Here is a 13,090-nt window from a genome sequence, read left to right on the forward strand (position 1 = left end):
TGAAGAAACCTTCCCCAGCCTGGAGGCTTCATGGTGGTTCAAGGCTGAGGGTAGAGTGCTAAAATACAAAACTATTTAGACATCAAAATTTTTTTGATTGAGGCAACCAGGTATTTGAGCATAGAATTTGAAAGTTAACTTTGAAAATCAGAACCCTCATATAAAATTATAGAATCATAGAATAGTTAGGGTTGGAAAGGACCTTAAGATCATCTAGTTCCAACCCCCCTGCCATGGGCAGGGACACCTCACACTCAACCATGTCACCCAAGGCTCTGTCCAACCTGGCCTTGAACACCGCAACGGATGGAGCATTCACAACCTCCCTGGGCAACCCATTCCAGTGCCTCACCACTCTTACAGTAAAGAACTTCTTCCTTATATCCAACCTAAACTTCCCCTGTTTAAGTTTTAACCCATTAGTCTTTGTCCTGTCACTACAGTCCCTAATGAACAGTCCCTCCCCAGCATCCCTATAGGCCCCCTTCAGATACTGGAAGGCTGCTATGAGGTCTCCACGCAGCCTTCTCTTCTCCAGGCTGAACAGCCCCAACTTTCTCAGCCTGTCTTCATACAGGAGGTGCTCCAGTCCCCTGGTCATCCTCGTGGCCTCCTCTGGACTTGCTCCAACAGCTCCATGACCGTTTTACGTTGAGGACATCAGAACTGCACACAATGCTCCAAGTGAGGTCTCACAAGAGCAGAGTAGAGGGGCAGGATCACCTCCTTCAACCTGCTGGTCACACTCCTTTTGATGTGGCCCAGGATACGGTTGCTTTCTGGGCTTCAAACACACACTGAAGCCGGCTCATGTTCATTTTCTCATCAACCAGCGCCCCCAAGTCCTTCCCCACAGGGCTGCTCTGAATCTCTTCTCTGCCCAGCCTGCAGCTGTGCCTGGGATTGCTCCGACCCAGGTGTAGGACCTTGCACTTGTCATGGTTAAACCTCATGAGGTTGGCATCAGCCCACCTCACAAGCATGTCGAGGTCCCTCTGGATGGCATTCCTTCCCTCCAGGGTATCAACCGAACCACACAGCTTGGTGTCATCGGCAAACTTGCTGAGGGTGCACTCAATCCCACTGTCCATGTCAGTGATAAAGATGGATTATTCTGGCAGGTTTTAGGCCACTGAAGTTCTTTCTTTTATAGAAGTCTACATTACCTGGTGTGACACAACAACAAAACTGCTAATTTCTAAATAAAACAGTTGCATTTAACGACCAGATTTTAAGTAGCTGGAAGGTAGGAGTGGTCCACTGGAGTAACTGGAGGTCTGTGGTTTTATACATGTGGAGAATCTCACCTACACTCTTTCTGAAAGGAAAGGTGCAGATAAAGGTATGGATGCAATATATGGAGGAGACTTTCACGGGCAATAAGAGAATATAAATCTTCAAATCCCAAAGACATAGTGAAAGGTAATACTGCTGGTATCTTAGCAACCGCAGAAACTTAAAGACAAGCTGTACAGGGAAATCAGCTATAACCCATCTTTAAGAGCTCTCTCTGGTTTACGCATATTATGTGTTTCTGAAACTGGGGTTTTAATCACAGCATTTGAAAATACAGATTTTTTTGTTGAAGGGCCTCATCATCTTTGGTTTCTGCTGAGGAGAGCTACATTTTAATATTTGGATCTGTAATCGCTAATTTATTAGAGCAATTTCATTAGCACTTACTAGACCTGAAGGGCTGCTTGTGAAAGACAGTAGAATTCTCTTGTGAAGGAAAACCCCTCTGGGGTCCATGGCAGATCCTCTACTGCATTCAATGGCACAGAGACAGGTGCTGCATATACCAAGAAATAGGGAAGTCTGGTAATTTCTCTTGTTTTCCAATTAAATTGGCTTTAGCACTTTCACTACAGCCTAGAGTTTCCGGATTTCTATATTAACCCAGTATAAAGAAATAGATTTTCTTTTCTAAATCAACTGAAATGGAAATATATTTCATGGCATTGTGTGGCTTATATCAAAAGTTTTTTCATGATACAGAATTGATATGAGATCTATTTTTAAAACAGCTACTTTCCATACAGTGGTTTTGGTATAAAATAGGAGAAACTTTGAAGAAAAATGGAGTTTGTGGAGTTAGTCAAATACTAGAATAATAGGCACATATAAATGTAAGTACATTAAAGCTTCATATTCACTTTGTTGCTCTTTTATTATAAGAGTTTCAGCACCTACTGCTTGCTATTATTCCTGTCATCATTAACCTTCATGATAATACCACAAACATCAAAAGTTCGGAAAGTATTTTGTTGGAAGTATGTCCTTAGATATGCGTTATTTGTTGCATGTGGTGTTTTAAACTCGCACTGGAAAGGTACAATCACCTAATAAAACAGGAAATAGGTTAAAGTGCAAATTAGTTGTGTTTGATGAAAAGCAGATAGTCAAAGTCAATGTTTCACAGGCAAACCTCTGCTTTTCAATTTATTTAAACATGCCATTCAGTGATACATGAAAATCCTTGTTATAGGAAACTATTCAGAAACCCCCAAATGCTCACAGTCAAGAAATATTTTGTCTATTTAATACTGTTTATTTAGCTCTAATCGTCTGTCAGCATTGAAACAATTGTTTCAGCTCACAGAAGGCAAAAGAGAATTTATTGTAAAAATACTGTTATTAGCTTGTGTATAGTTCTTTCTTTGTTAAGCCACTAATAGTTCAACTCTGCTAAATAATCAGCTATTTGGGAAGAGGAAAGTTAACAATTTCCCTCTATTTCTGAAAAAAAAGAAATTGTACATAAGTGGTTTCAACTTTCAGCAAGACTTCAGCTTGGTGTATTGAAACCGTCTGCCTGGCACCAACAGAAAGGTCTTACAGGGCTTGTTATTTACTGAATATCCATCCCCCTCCAGGCCTTTTGGGGCTTTTTGTTTTGTTACCTGACTTGGAGCTGACTCGAGGGCTTTTTTAATTAGTATCCTGAGGTTAAGAAGTCACTTGCTGACTACCCCGCCTTTCCCAAGCCAGCCCTAAGGATGCTCTTCCCTCTGTGCAGAGGTTCCAGGGTCAGAAAGATGCAGGTGCCAGCAGCAAAATGGATAATGTGCTGCTAAAACAAAGAAAACAGACATTGAGAAGTGTGTATTTTTCTAAACTTGTGCAACAGATGGTTTAATAGTCTGTCCCCTGCAACAGCGTTCTTAAACACATACATACTACATAAATACCCTAAAACAACCGAGGGAAGGCTGCCTTGCCAGCTGGTGTCCCCCAGGGGGTATGGACCTGGGCAGCTCTCTGCAGAAAAACAAACAGGTTGCTTCAGGGTTCATCAGTTGCAGGTGCTGCACAGTGATGCTACCTGAGCTAAATGCCTTTCAGGAGGTGGGGAGCAGTCTCTCTGGATGCCCTCCCAGTCTGTAAGTGGATATAATAATCCTTTGCCCTACCTGGTACAAGTGGTATGACAATAAGTCTGCCTTAAGTCATTAGAGGCTGGGACGCTGGCAAAAGTGGGAGAGTCAAAAGAGGACAATAAATAGTGGTGCCAAATGTTGAGAGAACCCAGATCGGATTCCTCAGGAAAAAACCCTGCTATTGTATGGTGACTCCTTGCAACCTTATGAGAATTAACAGCAATTGTTTCCAAGGGAGATCTGAACAGTTTCACAAAGTGCAAGTTTTACACATCATTATTTTCAATAGTTAACACCTCAGAAAATAAACTGGAATTAGCCTCTTGTGCAAGTACAAATGTTTATCATAGCTGCTTCATGTCTCGACAGTCTAGAGGCTGACATCCATGGCATTCAAATTCTTTTAAGCTTGCCAGTCAATATTAACGAGACACTAAATACTCAGATTGCACCTGTCCATTAGAGTAAATTGACTAGTTTATTGTCTTCACAGTCTTTTGAAGAGTGATAAGCACCAGCTTTGAACAACTTATTGGAGGTTTCTTGGTTATAGCCTTTGAATCTATTCTAGGAGGTAGCTGACAGCTGTCCTTCCTGGTTTGGAAACAATCAAATTAGACTCACTGCTAAAGGATGATACCATTAAGAATAAGCTTATGTGGTGCAACAGAAGATGATGCCTTGATCCCTTTATTCAAACTGTAAGACAAAGATTGGCAGGAGAAATTAGTAGGAGAGAGAAATGTTTTGTTAATACTCAGAGACCTGTTAACAGCAGAGGGTGACCTGCTCAGTATTGCCTGGGATGCTCTTAATATAAAAGACAAGGTTTCATTTTTAATAATTCCACTCAGGGCAACAGGTGAGTTAGCAAGAGGTGTAATTCAAATGAGCATGTTGATTTGGCACTCCTGCAGATGCTCCTCTCTTTGTCCTGTAGGTCAGGTATTAAGTAGTGTGTGTTTAGTGAGAATCTCAGCCCTAACATGCAAGGTCTTTTTCTTATGGGAATGGCTATGAAAGAACATGCCCAATAATTGAGGTTTTGTGAAATAAAGATAAATATTCCCCATCCTGCATAAAGAGGTTGGACATAGCCAATAAATGTAAAATAAGCCATGCTGAGCCCATAGTACGGTTTCTCTGGCCTCACACTTAGCCAAACCTTCTCCGTGAGCACTGATGGAGCCCTGCTGCAGCCCTGCTGCTTCCTGAGCCAGGACCTGCCAGAGATGAGGGAAAACCAGATAGATATGTCAAAGATGAGCTCACATTGGCCATAAACGAGGGATCCCAGTTTTGCACCTTGCTCTGAATTTTTACAGATTTCTCTTTCTAGGTCACTGTTCCTTGCACAGACGCAGCCCAGCTTTATATAAGCTTTATAAAATCAGGTCTCTTCTCATTAATTTTTCACTTGCAGTCCCTATGTATTTCTTTTTCCTTTGCCTACTGATTCTTCTGCTTGGATGTTTTCCTTCTGTTTCTTATTTCTGAAGGAGGTATCTAGACATGAAAAGCAAGAACAGAACAGAGCTGAGCTAATTAGCAGCTGCTTTAAGGTATTGTTTACCCTGCAGAGGAACACATCTCGAATCAATGCCAATTTGGATCACAGAAATGTTGCTAGAGAGAGCCAGGCCAAAGCCTTGAAAGCCCTTTGAGAGCCCCTTTTCAAACTCACAATTTTGCTGCAGATAAACCCCACTGAGAGACATTTCCCAGCTCCATAGGTTCCTGCCTACAGGGAAATTGTTAGAAACATGTTTCTTACCAGTTCCATGTAAGTGCAAACACTGTGTGAACACTTTGAGTCAATGTAGAGTCGTTACTATTTCAAAGCAGGGAGAAAAGAAGCAGGAAATGTTTGTTTTAAGGGGAAAAAAGAAAGGAAAAAGGAAAATTATGTGAACAAATAAGAGGGTGTTTGGGTCTTTTCACCCATTTTATAATATGGCTCCAGCTACTGGGAAGGAGTCAGAGAAAAAAACATGCTTTTTTCTGATGGACCCATATTGTCAGAATTGAGGGTCTGCCCTGGGTTCACAAGCACATGCATACTCACATATGTTTCTGGTTTGTATGCAGGGCCTTGGCTCCACTGTATGCGTGCTTTTTTCAACTAGTCTTCCTGAGTATGAAGGGGTGTTACAAAGATGATGCACTCTTCCGATCACCTGCACTCAGTGGAGGCAGGGAAACAGGAATTAGCTACATCTTTGATAAATGTAGTTCAGGTTAGAAATTGTGAAAACGTTTTTTTCCTGGACCAGTCTGTGAATATTGTTGCTCATGCAAATATATGAATTGCTCTGATTTCACACGGAAAGATTTGCATTGACTTTTTGTACTAGTTTAGTTATGAATTAAATCATAACTGGTGAAAAGTATAATTTGAGCTTGCTTGCAGTTCATAACAAACCTACAATGATTTGCAAAAAATAAAAGAAAGAAGCCTCTGTCAAACAAAAGCAGGATGTTTGCTTGAAGTCACTGCATCAACAGTATGAGCTCTCATTTGTTCATCAGGCTGAGATGACAGTGTCACCTAGCAACTTTTGAAGGGCATTCAGACTTGACAGTGCTGAACTCTATAAAAAAGCCTATAAATAAATTAATTTACAAATTAATACTTTTTATGAGTGTCAAAAGCATCACATTTGACATTAAAAAAATAACATCGTAGAGGGGGAAAGGAACCAAAAAGTCATTTTCATCCTGGCAGCTATGTAGTGAGAGGATTTAAACTGAGTAGTCATTAAATACTGTAACCCTGGGAAACAAAGGTGTGCATTTCCAACATCCCTACTTTGAAATGTATACATGCATACCCATAAGGTTTGTATATATCTGTATGCATCTATCTATGTATATTATTTTAGATGAGTTGCAGGTTTTTCCAGGTACTTATGTTAACAGGGAAGAAAGATTAATCTGTTTCCCCATACTATTGAATGCCTCCTAGTATGTACAATTCCTTATTCTTCAGTCAGTTCATAACCTCTGCTGCTCTGCCAGCCCATCTGAAGATCAAAGCATGGAGCATCATACTGGTTTGTAGTGTCACAACCCAGTGACTTCCTATAGAATTCCTGCTGCCAGAGCTGCCCAATGGAGCAGATAATTCTCTCACATGGAAGAGCTCAGCCAAAATTAACAGTCGTGTTGGCCAGCAAAACTTAGTCTGATTTTGGCTGATGGATCAACTGTTGCAAGGATCATGTTCAACCAGACAGTCTCTATGGTTTATGGAGTAAAATTGTGAAAAAGCAGAATTAACAAAAGCTAAATTAGGTCTAATAATTTGCAAGGGGGAGTCTTGAGTAGTCCAACATCATAGAGGCAGAGCTTAAGCTGTCCTTTGCACAGGGGAGAAGACAAAGTGTCCCTCATAGTGGATTTGAATTATTAAAAGCTTTCACAGAGGAAAAAAAAATGTAGACTGTGAATTTCCTAAGACTGATCAGACATGTAATATATCAGTGCATTTGCTAAAAGTAAGGGAAATAGAAAATATTCTAGAAAGAGACAAGTGGGTACGTATTGCATTGCCTGGCTATTTGTGACAGTTGCTCTTTACCTACATGGCCTCTGTGGGTGCATTAGTTGGTCCCTGAACACGTGCTTACCACTGCAGTCCCTGGTTGTATCTGAGTTTACACTTGCAATCGTTCATCACTCTCCAGGTCACACAAAGAGACTTCACCAGGGTGGGGGAAAGAATAGGTGCTAATGGGATCTGTCTGCAGGCTTGTCTTAACAGGCTAGTCCAAAATAGATCTGAGAAGTCTAACAGCGCTTTAAATCAACTCTGAAGTTGGAAAAGAGGAATCAGTTTGAGTGTTTAAAAAACAGCAATGAAAAAGACTTTCATAGCAGTGAGAGTGGAAAAAAAACATTTTACAGGAATTAATTAATGGCTCTACCCCAAAACCTTCTTTCCTCCTGTCTCCTGTGATCCTTGGGCTTAACCTGCATTATAACTGAGAATCAGCAGGGTAGATATGTGGAAGCTCAAAAGCAGCACAGCTCTCTTAGTGGGACCCATCATGTCTACCCTGCATGGGCACAAATACCTCTGCTTCCTTCCCCCCCCCCCAGCATATCTCTATCTGGTAGAGGGCAAAAACTCCCACATGCTCCCTCCCCTGTCATGGTGCTGTCATAGTGCTGGTTAGCCCATGAAGAGGAGGAAGGTTAACCAGGCAGGGTAGCCAGCTGCCTGCACACCAAAAGCCAGAGAAGAGTCATTTTATTTACGCTAGATGTTTTCTTGATCCTCGTGGATATTTTGTACACCTAAGGGCCAGGGCAAATGTTTTGGTACCAACCAACTTCTTCTCTATACACTGATAAATACAGGTCCCAGTGACACGTATTCCCTTCCCACCTGAACATAAGAGGAAGACTCCCAGTTTTCTGGACAAAACTTCCAGCAGCAACAACCAGAAGGTCTGTGCCTAACTGACTACACAGTGAGGTACCTCTGTGAGCCGATGTGCACCAGGTGGGAATGGAGATGTCTGGAAGGCAAAGCAACTCCAGTGTATCTTTATCTCCAGGCGTTGAGTACACAATGGCAACAGAAAATCAGCTTTGGCTCTAAATGGCTAAAAATGCTTTGTATTAATCAAATCAATGCGAATTATGCCACTTAGATAACTGGGAGCTGTGATAGGCCGTACAAAGATACTCTGCTAGCTTAAGTAGACTTGGGAACTCAATTCTCAGAGCTGAAGAAACAGCTAATAGCTGAGGTTAAAAGCACAGAGAGGAGACAAAGACCAGTTGGCTATCTCTGGACTAAAGGGGTAGAAGAGGCAGTATTAATGAGTCTTTCCAAAACAGACCTACTATTGATGTGTCCCCACTTCTACTCACTAAAAGCAGGGCCAAGCTTGTAGGCATCTAGTGGCTCAGATCAATTCATGATGCCATTAATCCTGCAGTAGTGGCTCCCTTGTACCTCACCTAAACCCATCATCTAAGATTACGCATAGGTGGTCTGGAGGGTCCTGTCTGTAAGCTTATTCACAGTGTCTCTGTTAACAGGCTGACATTGTGTTTCCATCTGGAGTTACTGATGCTGAGCTGGAGTTGCAGTCAGGTAACAGCCGCAGAGGAAAGTCACCATTGAAATTCCCCAGAGAAGGAGTTTCTCCTCCCAGCTATTCCTGCTCGTACACACACTCCTGTTTGATCCACCTCTGGGCAAAGACACACAGGCTGATTCAGCTGCCAATGACGGCAATCAAGGTCATCCTTGACTATTTTTATACATCCTTTGGGCTATGTACACTGTAGGCTATTTATAACCCAAGCAGAGGTATTCCTCTGCTTAATCAGTCTCCTGAGGGTGTGAGTCACACCGCAGGTGGGTCAAGCTCCTACCAAACACCAGACAATGAACAGCTACTCTGGTTTCTGTGTCCACCTCCTGCCCATGTACTTTGATACTAACGGTCTTCTGGAAGCACTCCACCTCCCAGGACATGCATCCACCACTAGGCTTTAACACCAGGACAGCAGAGGGAACTGTTTAATGCATTGGCTGAGGAGACGGAGAGAGGAACTGAATTCAACACCAGCTCAAAAGAACGATGCATACAGCTCTGCACCGTGAGCAATCCTTTTTGTCCTTGCAGAGAAGACTCCCACTGTGTTCCACCTTAGGTAGCTTCAGGGTATGAAAAGCTATGGTAAAAGAGTATTTTATGCCAGGGAGGAATTTCTTCTTCAGGCACTATCTTCACCACATACCATAAGGTGCGGAAGTCTGTTCCTTGTGCCACACAGAGCAGTGACTGTGATCCCCTGAAGTCTTGTTTCACTCAAATCCTGTTGATTCAGCAACCACCCATCGGACACTTCTGCAATCTAACATCCCAATATTGAGTTCAACTGAAGTGTCAGCCTGTACTTTACAGACCCCACATATGGTGACACCCTCACCAGTTCATCCCATAGCACATTTTCCCTGGAGTTCTGTAATAGAATAAGAAAAACACTTTCAAGACAAAAAATTATATTGACTTCTCTTACTCCAAATTAGTTTAGCATTTTAATATTGTTTAATTAGCTACTTGCAGGCGTTTTGTAGACCAGTTTATAATGCTGGGGAAGTATATTTTATAATCCTGTACATACAAATAATAAATTTGGCAGATGTTGCCACTAATTGTAATATTTTAAGTGAAGAGGAAAACCCCTCTGCTTAGCTTTTAATTAGGTTTATTCCAAACAGACACAAAAATAAAAATTTACTTGTCTTTTAAGTAAATACCATCTGCAATATATTTCTGTACACCAATCTATTTCAAAGGGGTATCTGTGGCTTGCTATACTCCTGTATTACCTTCTTTATGGTATGAAGCCTGTTGGTACAGTGAGGGTAAATCAGCAGTAGTGGTTGTATTGCAGCACAGCTCTAGCATGAAGCATGACCCCACCTGTTTCAGTCGACCTCTCAGACATGTTTTGTGTTAGAGGTGTCCTTGGCCTGTTATCAGGACTACGCAGTGAATGTCTTCCTACAGCCCCTGTCTGTATGTCACTCGGCACTGTAGGACAAGCATGAAACTGGCACACCATGGGCCAGAGAGAGAACTATAATAATGACTTGCTGAACCGTGCACACACAACTTTTATCATTATTTAAGTGGCATGAAAGCAGTAAACAACTGCAGGAAGCAAGCCAAAAGCACACATTGCCACTTTACAGCTAGCATTTTTTAACATGCTGCACAACCATGGAGTTTCTTCCTTTCGTAAAAAAGATAAAAGTCCAAGTGAAATAACCCCTAATACTAGCTAATTTATTTTCCCATTCCATGTTTTGCACTTCCAAAGCACAAAAAGTACCAATGTAAATGCCTAATGCCCGAGGAATCAGGCCACATTTGTCACTGTTTACTGATGTACAATTTGCATGTACAAGTTTACTTCCAGCAGCAGGGATACCATGCATGTAAAGTAGGAGGCTTAGTTCCACATCAGACCGTTGCAAGCTATTTATGCCCTGGGACCAGTCGTGAGAGTTATTTATGCCCTGGGACCAGTGCTTGGCAGACGGGCATCACTGTTGGGAGGGTGAGCCAGCTCCTGGGCTGGGCCAGCATCAAGTCTTCTCATTACCAGAAGCCTTTAAGCTCAGCCCAAGGGCAGAAAAGCAGGACCTGTGAGGCAGCCAAACAGCCCCAGCTGTAGAGGGTGTTTTAAGCCTCTCAGAAACATTTATTGCACAAGACGCTGCTGCAGTACCACTCATGGCAGCTTTGAAGGCTGAGGTTCTTCACTGATGTAATTCCCCCTTGCCCTCACCGGCTAGTCAGACAGGCACTGACACCCCCTACTTTTAATGGATTAATGTGAATTGTACTTCTCAAAATTGAAAGTGCTGTAAATGAGCCTCCTCAGCTTGCTCTCTCCTTCACGATGCAACAGGAGAGAAATAATAAGAAAATCACCTACCACTGCTTTTTTCTTTAAAATGGGAAGGTTTACATTTAAACCCTCAGCTCCTCCATTCCTTCCGGACTGATATTAATACATACCCAAAGCCTAAAAAGCTAAAGGCATGCCTGAAGCCACCATCAGCTGGTGACATACTGATGGGTTCTGTGTTCCCACCTGTGAATGCTGGATGATATGAGGAAGGGAAGCAAAGTAGTTGACATCATATCCTCGATTTGTAGTTGTAATTCTGGTTCATCTCTAAATCAAGCAGAATCAAAATCTGTAAAAAATATATATAATTGTTTATTTAACCTTTTACTTTCTTTTCTCCTTAGCTCTTATTCTTGGGGAATGGGAGTGAGGGGATGGGAGGAAATTACAAACTGAGGGGCTTTTTGTGCTCTCACACAGAGTAAATAATGTTTTAATCAACTGCCTCTGAAATCTTGGGGGTGTTGCAATGCTTGGGAACACTGAGCTTGCACTCAGCGTGGCAGACATCAAAAGGAGCGTGACCAGCAGGTCCAAGGAGGTGATGCTGCCCCTCTATTCTTCTCTCATGAGACCTCACTTGGAGTATTTTGTGCAGTTCTGGTGTCTTCAACATAAAAAGGACATGGAACTGTTGGAACAAGTCCAGAGAAGGGCCACGAGGATGATCAGGGGACTGGAGCACCTCCTGTATGAAGACAGGCTGAGAAAGTTGGGGCTGTTCAACCTGGAGAAGAGAAGGCTGTTTGGAGACCTCATAGCAAGCCTTCCAGTATCTGAAGGGGGGCTATAGGGTTACTGGGGAGGGACTCTTCATTAGAGACTGTAGTGACAGGACAAGGGGTAACCAGTTAAACAGGGGAAGTTTAGGTTGGATATAAGGAAGAAGTTCTTTACTGTAAGAGTGGTGAGGCACTGGAATGGGTTGCCCAGGGAAGTTGTGAATGCTCCATCTGTTGCGGTGTTCAAGGCCAGGTTGAACAGAGCCTTGGGTGACATGGTTGAGTGTGAGGTGGGTTGGAACTTGATGATCTTAAGGTCCTTTCCAACCCTAACTATTCTATGATTTTATGATTTCTCCTCTCCATAAAGAATTCTCCCCACCTCCAAGACACTTATGGCTGCCTGCCAAGCCCAAGCACCCAAGCAGCCCAGTGCTGATGCAAGGTGGTACATGTGGAGCCACTTGATCTGGGGGCGAGCTCCAGCCTGGGGACCTGGGTGCCCAGCTTTCAGTGTCATTCACCCAACATCAGCTTCTCCTGGGGGCCAGCCCTCCTGAACTGCCACACAGCGACCTGCACACAAAATAATTAGCTTACAGACACTTTCTGTTTAAGAACTCCCATAGCATCCCAGGTAACCCTACTTTCTCGTCTTATTAATTTTGCTCTGGTTAAATGAAAGCTGATAAAATAAAAACTGCTGTAAAACCAGAGAAAATTAGGTTATGTAAGCCCTTTTTTATTTATTTAGCATGATATCAAAGTTGTTTCTTATCATTCTTCAGGTACATTGTGCTCAGGGATAAATTAAACTGTCTATTCAACAAAGAGGAGCTGTTTTTTCCGCTGCTACTTTTCTCTCTCTTTCTCAATTCTCACTCTATTATTAGGAGAAAAAAATAACCAGCTTAGCTGAAGCCAGAGGAGCCCTTCCAGTTTTGCACATTCGCACTGTGCCTTTAACTCGAGTAATCCAAGTGTTCCATCTATCGGTCTCTGGCCGATACAGCAAGCATCAAAGTCAAAAGTACAATGATGTTTTTCTTTACATAATTACTTGCTGATGTTGACAAATGGAGTGACAGCTGTGCCCTTTTTAGGGCAAGATTTGTGCAGAAATCAAAGTCACGTAAATAATTTCCCTGGGTGATTTTTCCCCTCTCCTCATCCTCCCTGCTCTGTGCCCACAGCCCAGCTGTGTGCTGAGCTCCAGAGAGCAGCCATGTGGCTGGAGCCACAGATGGGTCCCACTCCCCCAGGTGCCAAATCCCGGTCCCAACAGTTTCTGTTATGTGTTGGGTTTGCTTCCACTGGAAATGGGATTTGGGCTTTTATACACTGTGATGAGAAGAGCCAGCAGAGTCCTATACACCCCCAAAACTGAGAAGGGTCAAAGCAGGAGAAGAAAGAGAAGAAAACAGAGCTACCTGTTGGGAAATACAGGGGAGCAGCAGGGTTCAATGGGTTACTGCCTCTTCCAGATTTACCTCTTGCAGGGCTGGGTGAGCAGCATCCAGCCACCTCTGGCTTTCGTCTGCA

At 42.7% G+C, this 13,090-nt stretch overlaps 1 long non-coding RNA gene across 2 annotated transcripts in view; it reads right to left on the reverse strand.

Moving 5' to 3' along the window:
• Positions 1 to 2,408: 2,408 nt before the first annotated feature.
• Positions 2,409 to 13,090, reverse strand: part of LOC134156906 (uncharacterized) — a 40,446-nt gene continuing 29,764 nt past the window's right edge. The window contains exon 3 of one of the 2 annotated variants that reach the window (XR_009962121.1): positions 2,409 to 3,070. This is a non-coding gene — a long non-coding RNA (uncharacterized LOC134156906). Of the gene's footprint in view, positions 3,074 to 13,090 lie in introns of both variants that reach the window. The other variant, XR_009962122.1, reaches the window with a different exon arrangement.

The sequence above is a fragment of the Pezoporus occidentalis genome, unplaced genomic scaffold, assembly GCF_034315485.1.
Source record: "Pezoporus occidentalis ecotype Australia unplaced genomic scaffold, CSIRO_AGI_Poc_V1 ctg91, whole genome shotgun sequence".
NCBI classification, from domain to species: domain Eukaryota; kingdom Metazoa; phylum Chordata; class Aves; order Psittaciformes; family Psittacidae; genus Pezoporus; species Pezoporus occidentalis.